This window comes from Triticum dicoccoides, chromosome 1B (genome assembly GCF_002162155.2).
Source record: "Triticum dicoccoides isolate Atlit2015 ecotype Zavitan chromosome 1B, WEW_v2.0, whole genome shotgun sequence".
NCBI lineage: Eukaryota > Viridiplantae > Streptophyta > Magnoliopsida > Poales > Poaceae > Triticum > Triticum dicoccoides.
The window spans coordinates 482179115-482189027 of record NC_041381.1 but is presented as its reverse complement, the minus strand read 5'-3'; the positions used below and the strand labels follow the sequence as shown (position 1 = coordinate 482189027).

The following is a 9913-nucleotide window of genomic DNA, read 5'->3' as shown; positions in this document are numbered from 1 at the left end:
CCGGGCCCTGAGCTGGACATCTGCACCGACCTCGTCGAGACGGCGCAGCGTGCGAGTCCTGCCCGGGTTAAGCCCGCCATGAAGCGTGCGTTCGTAGGATGTGTTGATCGTTAGTGATATAGCAGGGTTTTTACGCCCAAACTACGGATGTCGTGTTCTCCACGGGGATCTAGAACTTCAAAGCACACACTCGAAACATTCAGAACAACCGGACAGATGAATCAAACAATAGTGACAACAAGCAATTACTAGAGCAAGGTAAAACAAAAACAATATGCAGCAAAGGTAAATGGTTCAGACATCACACACACTCATGCAATCAATTAAAATGACAGCAGCTCACAGGAGAATAACTACTATCTGAATATTCAGCAAGTGTCACAACCATCCAGCAAGAATACATGAGATTTCAGCAAGGGTACATAGGAAACAGAGCAATTTTCAGATCCAACAATGCATATATTCAGAAAACAATGACAGGAGAAGAGAGAAGTTCAGAGCCTATGGTCTTGGTGAGCTTCAATTCGAAGCTGTAGATGTTGCAGGCGAAGGAGAACAGCAGAGGTCCCGGCCTTGTGAAGGAATCGTGGTGGCCTTCACGGGAGATCAGCCGACCACCCGGAGCAAAGAATCACCAGGAGTCCGGCGCCCCGCAGGAGATGCCACAGCGGCTATCATCGGAGTTGGGGACGAACAGCTGCAACGGGCGTCTGAGTTGAAGCAGAGCGATGCGGGCGTCGGTGTTGGAGAAGATCAGCAGCGGTCGTTGAGGTTGGAGAAGAGCAGCGCGGTCGTCGGGGTAGGAGAAGAGCAGCGCGGGCGTCGGTCAGAGCGGAGAGGCCTCGCGGTCGTCGGGGTAGGAGAAGAGCAGCGCGGGCGTCGGTCAGAGCGGAGAGGCCTCGCGGTGGATCAGCCAGGTCGCCAGCCTCCCGAAACCCTCGATCCCTTCTCTTCCCTCGATCCCCTTTTCTCCTCCTCCGATCTGATGTTCCTCTCCTCGATCTGGTGGTAGGTGAGCAGCGTCGAGGGCGAGAGCAGTCGGCCCCCTCTCCTCTCTTCGTGGTTCAGTCGCGCGTGGGATCAGACGGGGGTCTGGTTGGTCGCGCCAGACCAGCCTCTTCTCACGCGCCCAAGCAGACATCTTCTCTTCTTTGTCTGACTAGGTGCGTGGGTTCTTTTCAGCTCACCCCTTCTAGTTCTAACTTTTCGCACAAGATGATTCCCAGCTTGAAGGTTATAAACACTTTCGATGAAGTTTAGGTGCCTAAACGCACCAGTCCTGCAAGATATGAATAAGTGTTGTAAAACTATCATAATAAGAATATTTCAATAAGAATGAATACTTTATAAGTAAAAACTGTGGCCAAGGTTTGATTTGTTATGCAAAAAGGCTTGAAATACAATATGAATGAATGTGCTGTCAATTTCCCCCACACCTAGATCTTTGCTTGTCCTCAAGTAAAGGAAAATGATGATGACACTACCCACACTGCCTAGTAAAGATGCACTTTTGGATAGATAGTAATTCCGACAATACTAGAACTAGGCAACTGTACTCTACTCATGCTAAATTGTGATAAGCAATAATTTATAACACACTGTAAATATTCCAAGTCAATGACCTTGAGTGAAAGTGAATCTGAATAATCAAGAGCTGGCTGTGTCTTCAGCCCTAAGATAAGCTGGGACCCCAAAATCAATTTATAAGACAAGTTACTTGTTGAATTTAAGGCACAAGTGATGATATTATATCAATCTCACCGAAAGAACATACCCCCGATCCCAAGAACATGGTATACACCTGGCTCGACCAATTATTAGAATTTTGTTATTATCTCCCCAAAGGAACATACCACCGATCTCGAGAACATGGTATACACCTGGTTCGACAAATTATTAGTATATTTTTTTTGTTATTATCTCCCCAAAGGAACATACCACCGATCCCGAGAACATGGTATACACGTGGTTCGACAAATTATAGCACTTTTTATATAATTTTTTTTACAGTCCAATCTACCAGATTTCACAAGCCACCGATCCAGGGAACATGACATGCTACTGTAGGTCGATCGGACTTAAATTATTATAATTATTTTATTTAGTAATTTGAAAATTACTTAGCTTAAGTAAAACAGGAATAATTGAAAGAGGAATCCATAGCTAATGGCACTGTTTTTCACAGACTACAGATCCAGAGATCATAGTTACTACTTAAGTGACACCAGCTACTTAGCTTAACTTGGGACAGTCAGACACAGCACATCAATTCATCAGTAAGTTTCACTTATACTCAAGGCATTCCCATTGAACATTTACACGGGGGTATAAAGTATTCATTATTACAATTTACCATAAGAAGAATACATCTGCATAGTTTTAGTATTAAGAGAATCAACAATCTTCTTGGAGTGAATCCTACTTTGCAGTGAGGAGTAATGTGTCACAATGCAGAATAAGAAAGATTTTCAATGCAATTAAATGCCAGTCCTCATACTGAATTTTCTGAAGGTAGATTCAAGTGGAACAGAATCACCTGGTATTTGTATAATCTTCTACCCTAGTTTCTTCTCTCCACTCTTCTCTGTTTGTGTTCCCTGTTTGTGCTCCCCTTACTTTTATTCGCTGAAAAGAAAGACATAAACACATAAAAACTTTTCTATGAAAACTAAATAAGGAAAAGAACTTATTAAAGATTCAGGTTGCCTCCTGAAAAGCGCATGTTTAAGGTCTTTAGCTCGACCATGTCTCTTCAGTGAGGTCAGGGTCCTGCAGGGATGGACACCTCTTGGGTCCCCTCGCCTTCTTGAATTTCCTCCTCTGGGTCTTGATCTTCGCTTGCATTCTCATCTTCAGAAATAAGAAGTGGATCTCCAGGGATGTAGGGCTTCAGTCTTTGACCGTTTACAAGGAAGAGACCTCCAGAAGTACTTTGCACTTGAATAGCACCATTTTGCAGAATCTTCTTCACCTTGCATGGGCCATACCATCTTGACTTGAATTTAACAGGAAATAAATGAAACCTAGTATCATAGACCAATACCAACTGTCCAAGATAAAATTCTTTCCTCAACATATGCTTGTCATGCCAGATCTTGGTCTTTTCTTTGTAAATTCTTGCACTCTCATAAGAGTCAGCTCTCAGTTCGTCCATTTCACAGAGTTGAAGTTTTCTATGTTTTGCTGCTGTATCAAGGTCCATATTGAGTTTCCTTAGTGCCCATTGAGCTTTGTGTTCTAGTTCAACAGGTAGATGGCATGCTTTTCCATATATTAGCCTGAATGGTGACATTCCAATTGGCGTTTTATAGGCTGTCCTATATGCCCATAGTGTGTCTGGTAATTTCAGTACCCAGTCAGACCTTGACTTTGATACTACCTTCTCGAGAATGGTCTTTATTTCTCTATTAGACAACTCCACTTGCCCATTTGCTTGCGGGTGATATGGAGTTGTAATTCTGTGATTATGAACTCCATATTTTGCTAAGAGAGATTCTAGTTGGGAATTGTTGAAATGTGTTCCTCCATCACTGATAACAATCCGTGGCACACCAAATCTTGGAAAGATCACTTGCTTGAAAAAATTGCAAACTGACTTGGAATCAGCATTGACGGTTGGTACAGCCTCAACCCATTTTGACACATAGTCCACTGCTACCAATATGTATTTGTACCCTTTTGATGATGGCAAGGGTCCAACATAATCAATTCCCCAAACATCAAAGAGCTCTACTTCAAGAATTCCTTTTTGAGGCATCTCATGCCTTTTTGAAATCTTTCCAGTTCTCTGACAAGGATCACAAGATTCGATATAGGAATGTACATCCTTGAATAAAGTTGGCCAATAAAATCCTGCTTGCAAAAATTTTGCCTGAGTCTTTCGAGTACTTGCATGACCTCCATAAGGGGATGAGTGGCAATGATAGATCACACTTTTAGTTTCACTTTCTGGCAAGCATCTTCGAATAATACCATCAGCATAATGCTTGAATAAGTAAGGTTCATCCCAAAAGAAGTACTTCATATCTGATAGGAATTTCTTCTTCTTTTGATACCCAAAATCTGTAGGAACTTTGTTACAGACCAGATAATTAACTATATTTGCGTACCAGGGTGTATAGTTTTGTATGCTAGTCACTTGCATAAAATTGATCCCTGGTGAAACATCATTGATTGGCAAGGAGTCTAATACATTGTTTTGCAATCTCGACAAGTGATCTGCCACAACATTTTCAGCTCCTTTCTTGTCCTTGATTTCCATATCAAATTCTTGAAGCAAGAGTATCCATCTAATTAACCTTGGCTTGGCTTCTTTCTTGCTGAGTAGATATCTTATTGCAGCGTGGTCTGTATAAACTACACAATGAGATCCCACAAGATATTGCCTGAATTTGTTGAAAGCATACACTACTGCCAACAACTCCTTTTCGGTGGTTGTGTAATTAGCTTGAGCATCATCAAGTGTTTTGCTAGCATAGTATATTACATGCAAATCTTTTCCTTTTCTTTGTCCAAGTACTGCACCTACAGCAAAGTCACTTGCATCACACATTATCTCAAATGGTAATTCCCAGTCAGGAGGTTGCACTACTGGAGCTGTGACCAATGCTTCTTTGAGCAAGTTGAAGGACTTTTCACATTCTGCATCAAAGTTGAACTTAACATCATTGTTTAGAAGATTAGTGAGGGGTTTGGCTATCTTAGAGAAATCCTTTATGAATCTTCTATAGAACCCAGCATGTCCCAAGAAGCTCCTCACTCCCTTCATACAGGTGGTGGGAGTTTTGATATTACTTCAACTTTTGCTGGATCAACCTCAATTCCTCTTTTAGATACCAAATGTCCCAAAATAATTCCTTCCCTTATAAGAAACTGACACTTCTCCCAGTTTAGGACTAGATTGTGTTCTGAACACCTCTGAAGAACTGCTGCCAGATTATTCAAACAATCTTCATAACTTTTTCCAACGATTGTAATATCATCTATGAACACCTCCACTTTGATTCCTATCATATCAGAGAATATAGATAGTACAAACCTTTGAAATGTTGGGGGTGCATTACAAAGTCCATAAGCTAGTCTTTTGTAAGCAAATGTTCCGTATGGGCAAGTGAAAGTTGTTTTATCTTGATCATCTGGGTGAATTGGGATTTGTAAGAATCCTGAATACCCATCTAAGCAGCAGAAATATTCATGCCCAGCAAGCCTTTCTAGCATTTGTTCAATAAAAGGTAAAGGAAAATGGTCCTTCCTCGTTACTTCATTTAACTTTCTGAAATCATTGACCATTCTCCACCCTGTGACAGTTCTACTAGGAATCGTTTGCCCTTGTTCATTTTCAATGACAGTTATTCCTCCTTTCTTGGGCACCATGTGAATGGGACTCACCCACTCACTGTCCGAAATTGGATATATGATATCAGCAGAGAGCAATTTAAGAATCTCCTTTTTAACAACCTCTTGCAAATGGGGATTCAACCTTCTTTGACTTTCTCTAATTGGTACACTGCTTTCTTTCAAGTAAATCCTATGAGAGCAGACAGCAGGATTTATCCCTTTCATATCATCAATTGAATATCCAATAACATCCTTGTACTTTTGCAGAACTACTTGAAGCCCTTTTATTTGCCTTTCCGTCAACTCCCTATTCACGATAATTGGCCACTGATTGTCATTGTCTAAGAATGCATATTTCAAACTTTCTGGAAGTTGTTTCATTTCTATTTGCCTTGGTTGCATCTTCTCTAGTGGCCTTGTACTGCTTTCCAATATGCTAACAGGTCTGATTTCTTCATATCTGATTTCACTATTGTCCTCCTCAACTACTTCACAACAATTACTTCCATACCTCTTTTCATAGCCTTCTTCCACACATTTTTGTAGTGTATCAATTCTGTAGCAGTGCTTTTCTTCTTGCGGAACATGTGTTGCATGCTTCATGTCAAACTCCACCTTTTCATTTCCAAACCTCAGGCTCAATTTAGCTTCTTGGACATCAATAAGTGCACCAGCTGTGGCCAAAAATGGTCTTCCAAGGATCACAACCTCACTTTTGTCCTCCATATCTAACACTACAAAGTTAACCGGATAAGCAAACTTCCCAACTTTGATTGGAACATCCTCAAGAATTCCAACAGGTTTCCTATATGTTTTGTCGGCTAACTGAAGGGTTATGGCTGTTGGATTTAATTCTCCCAAGAACATCCTTTTGCTAACTGAATGTGGTAACACACTTACACTTGAGCCCAAGTCACACAGAGCACTGTAAGTTTTGTTTCCAATCACACATGGTATACAAAAGCTTCCTGGATCATCCAATTTTTCAGGCATGGAATTCTGAATTATTGCACTACATTCCTTTGATAGAGTCACTACTTCTGGCTCAGACATGCTTCTTTTCTTTGTTAGCAATTCCTTGAAGTATTTGGCATACATTGGAACATGCAAGACAGCTTCAAGAATAGGAATAGTAATCTGAACTCCCTTCATAGTTTCCAAGAATTTGGCAAATACCTTGTCATCTTTGGGTTTGTTGAACCGCTCAGGAAAAGGAATGTTGTTGGTTGTTATTGCTTCCTCTAGCAAAGGCTCAGCTCTTGTTTGAAAACCAAGAAATTCGACTTTAGCTTCAATTCGGTTATCAACTTCTTTCTCCTTTATTTTCTCTGATGATGTTGAAGGTGTAGTTCTGGATGCACTTGGCCTCATAGCAGGAGGCACATATGTCTTCGGAATAGGAAGTAAAGGTCCTGTCATAGCTCCGCTCCTTGTAGTCACTGCATCAACTGAAGATATTGCCCCATAGTGAGCTTTCGGGTTTGGAATTGGTTGAGCAGGCAGCCTTGCTTCATTTTCTCCCACCATACTATCCATTTTGCTCACAAGCATCTTAACAGAATCTTTTAAGCCATTAACTTCATTTGCCATCTTGTTCATTAACTCCAATTGCATCTTCATGATTTCCTCCATTCCATTTGACTGAGCATTTTGTTGTTCATTCTGCCTCGGCACTTGAAATTGACTTGGATGATTTGGTGGTCGATTTCCTTGTACTGTCGATCCACTTGCATATGACTGATTATTCTTGTATGACAAGTTTGGATGGTTCCTCCAAGAAGGATTGTAGTTGTTTGAGAATGGACCTTGACTTTGGGCATAACTTACTTCTGAAACCGATGATCCAATTGCTGAATAGAAGGTGCATTCTGTTGAAGGATGACCTGCTTGGCCACATACATCACACATTTGAGGCACACTTACTGAAGCTACGGAAGTACCGATGCAATTTGACATGATACTATCCATCTTCTTATTCAAGATGTCAATCTGAGCTGCCATGCTATCATTTGCAGACACATTATACACACCAGGATGTGGTGGTGCTATTGCTCTTTCACTTGACCATTGGAAATGATGAGACGCCATGCTTTCAATCAATGCAAATGCTTCATCAAGAGTTTTGTTCATAATTCCTCCTCCCGCAGCAGAATCAACAAAGGCTCTGGTCTGAGTGGACAGCCCTTTGTAGAAGGTTTGTAACACCAGCCATCTTTCTAAAGCATGATGAGGACACATTCTGATTAAAGAGTTGAATCTTTGCCATGCATCATACAAACTCTCTCCATCATATTGAGTAAACCTTGTTAACTTGTCCCTATATTCAGCAGCTTTTGTCGGTGGAAAGTATCTCTCAAGAAATGTCTGCAATAAAGTCTCCCAAGTATCCTTCAGATGTTCAGGCAAGGAGTGAAGCCATACTCTTGCTCCATCTCTCAAGGAAAATGGGAATAGTGATAATCTGATAGCACTTGGAGAAACTCCATTTTGCTTGAGGGTGTTACAATACTCCAAGAAAGTCCTGATATGCTCATGGGGGTCTTCTAAAGCTGTTCCACGAAATCTGGACTGTTGCACCATGTTAATCAGAGCAGGCTTCAATTCAAATTATTCGCCTGAATAATCGGTTGCACCATTTCTCCTGGTATCCCACGATCTCTTGGGATCCTCAAGTCCCTGAGTAAAGGTACTGGATCAGGCATCTTTTCTTCTTCTTGATCTTGCAAAGTTTCAGCAACTCGAAACCGTATTTGATTCTCTCTTCTTCTCAATAAGGTCCTTTCAATTTCTGGATCAAACGGCTCTAGTGAATATTCAGGTTGAAGCATAAGACAATTTCCTGTAAAAGTTCCTGAAATTGACACATGCTAGTTTCTCTCAAAACTGCAGCCAATGTTAGGAAGTTGTTAGTTGCCAGCAATGCTACATAATCGACCTAAAATAAATTTTGATCTGCTTCTACTAATGTGCTAATGAAATTTAAATCCCCGGCAACGGCGCCAAAATGATCGTTAGTGATATAGCAGGGTTTTTACGCCCAAACTACGGATGTCGTGTTCTCCACAGGGATCTAGAACTTCGAAGCACACACTCGAAACATTCAGAACAACCGGACAGATGAATCAAACAATAGTGACAACAAGCAATTACTAGAGCAAGGTAAAACAAAAACAATATGCAGCAAAGGTAAATGGTTCAGACATCACACACACTCATGCAATCAATTAAAGTGATAGCAGCTCACAGGAGAATAACTACTATCTGAATATTCAGCAAGTGTCACAACCATCCAGCAAGAATACATGAGATTTCAGCAAGGGTACATAGGAAACAGAGCAATTTTCAGATCCAACAATGCATATATTCAGAAAACAATGACAGGAGAAGAGAGAAGTTCAGAGCCTATGGTCTTGGTGAGCTTCAATTCGAAGCTGTAGATGTTGCAGGCGAAGGAGAACAGCAGAGGTCCCGACCTTGTGAAGGAATCGTGGTGGCCTTCACGGGAGGTCAGCCGACCACCCGGAGCAAAGAATCACTAGGAGTTCGGCTCCCCGCAGGAGATGCCGCAGCGGCGATCATCGGAGTTGGGGATGAACAGCTGCAACGGGCGTTTGAGTTGAAGCAGAGCGATGCGGGCGTCGGTGTTGGAGAAGATCAGCAGCGGTCGTAGAGGTTGGAGAAGAGCAGCGCGGTCGTCGGGGTAGGAGAAGAGCAGCGCGGGCGTCGGTCAGAGCGGAGAGGCCTCACGGTCGTCGGGGTAGGAGAAGAGCAGCGCGGGCGTCGGTCAGAGCGGAGAGGCCTCGCGGTCGTCGGGGTAGGAGAAGAGCAGCGCGGGCGTCGGTCAGAGCGGAGAGGCCTCGCGGTGGATCAGCCAGGTCGCCAGCCTCCCGAAACCCTCGATCCCTTCTCTTCCCTCGATCCCCTTTTCTCCTCCTCCGATCTGATGTTCCTCTCCTCGATCTGGTGGTAGGTGAGCAGCGTCGAGGGCGAGAGCAGTCGGCCCCCTCTCCTCTATTCATGGTTCAGTCGCGCGTGGGATCAGATGGGGGTCTGGTTGGTCGCGCCAGACCAGCCTCTTCTCACGCGCCCAAGCAGACATCTGCTCTTCTTTGTCTGACTAGGTGCGTGGGTTCTTTTCAGCTCATCCCTTCTAGTTCTAACTTTTCGCACAAGATGATCCCCAGCTTGAAGGTTATAAACACTTTCGATGAAGTTTAGGTGCCTAAACGCACCAGTCCTGCAAGATATGAATAAGTGTTGTAAAACTATCATAATAAGAATATTTCAATAAGAATGAATACTTTATAAGTAAAAACTGTGGTCCAAGGTTTGATTTGTTATGCAAAAAGGCTTGAAATACAATATGAATGAATGTGCTATCATGTCCATGGGATCAGATCTGAACCGGTGTCTGAAGGCGAGATGGATGTTTATTCCGACGGCGAGTCATCCACTGGTGAAACCAAGTCTCTGTACCAAGTTCATGATGGTGTGTTTGAAGGATATTCCGATGGCAACAGTATTCCGGACCCCTTTGAACCGCCAAGTCGGGTTGCTGTTTTCATGGCCGGAACAC

General features: G+C 42.6%; 1 non-coding gene and 1 pseudogene across 1 annotated transcript; one reads left to right on the top strand and one right to left on the bottom strand.

The window, feature by feature from the left end:
* Positions 1-319: 319 nt before the first annotated feature.
* LOC119342938 lies at positions 320-9414 on the bottom strand (annotated as a pseudogene).
* On the top strand, positions 7556-7662 carry LOC119351516. Its single transcript, XR_005170001.1, has one exon. It is a non-coding gene; the product is annotated as a small nucleolar RNA R71 (small nucleolar RNA).
* Positions 9415-9913: the final 499 nt, after the last annotated feature.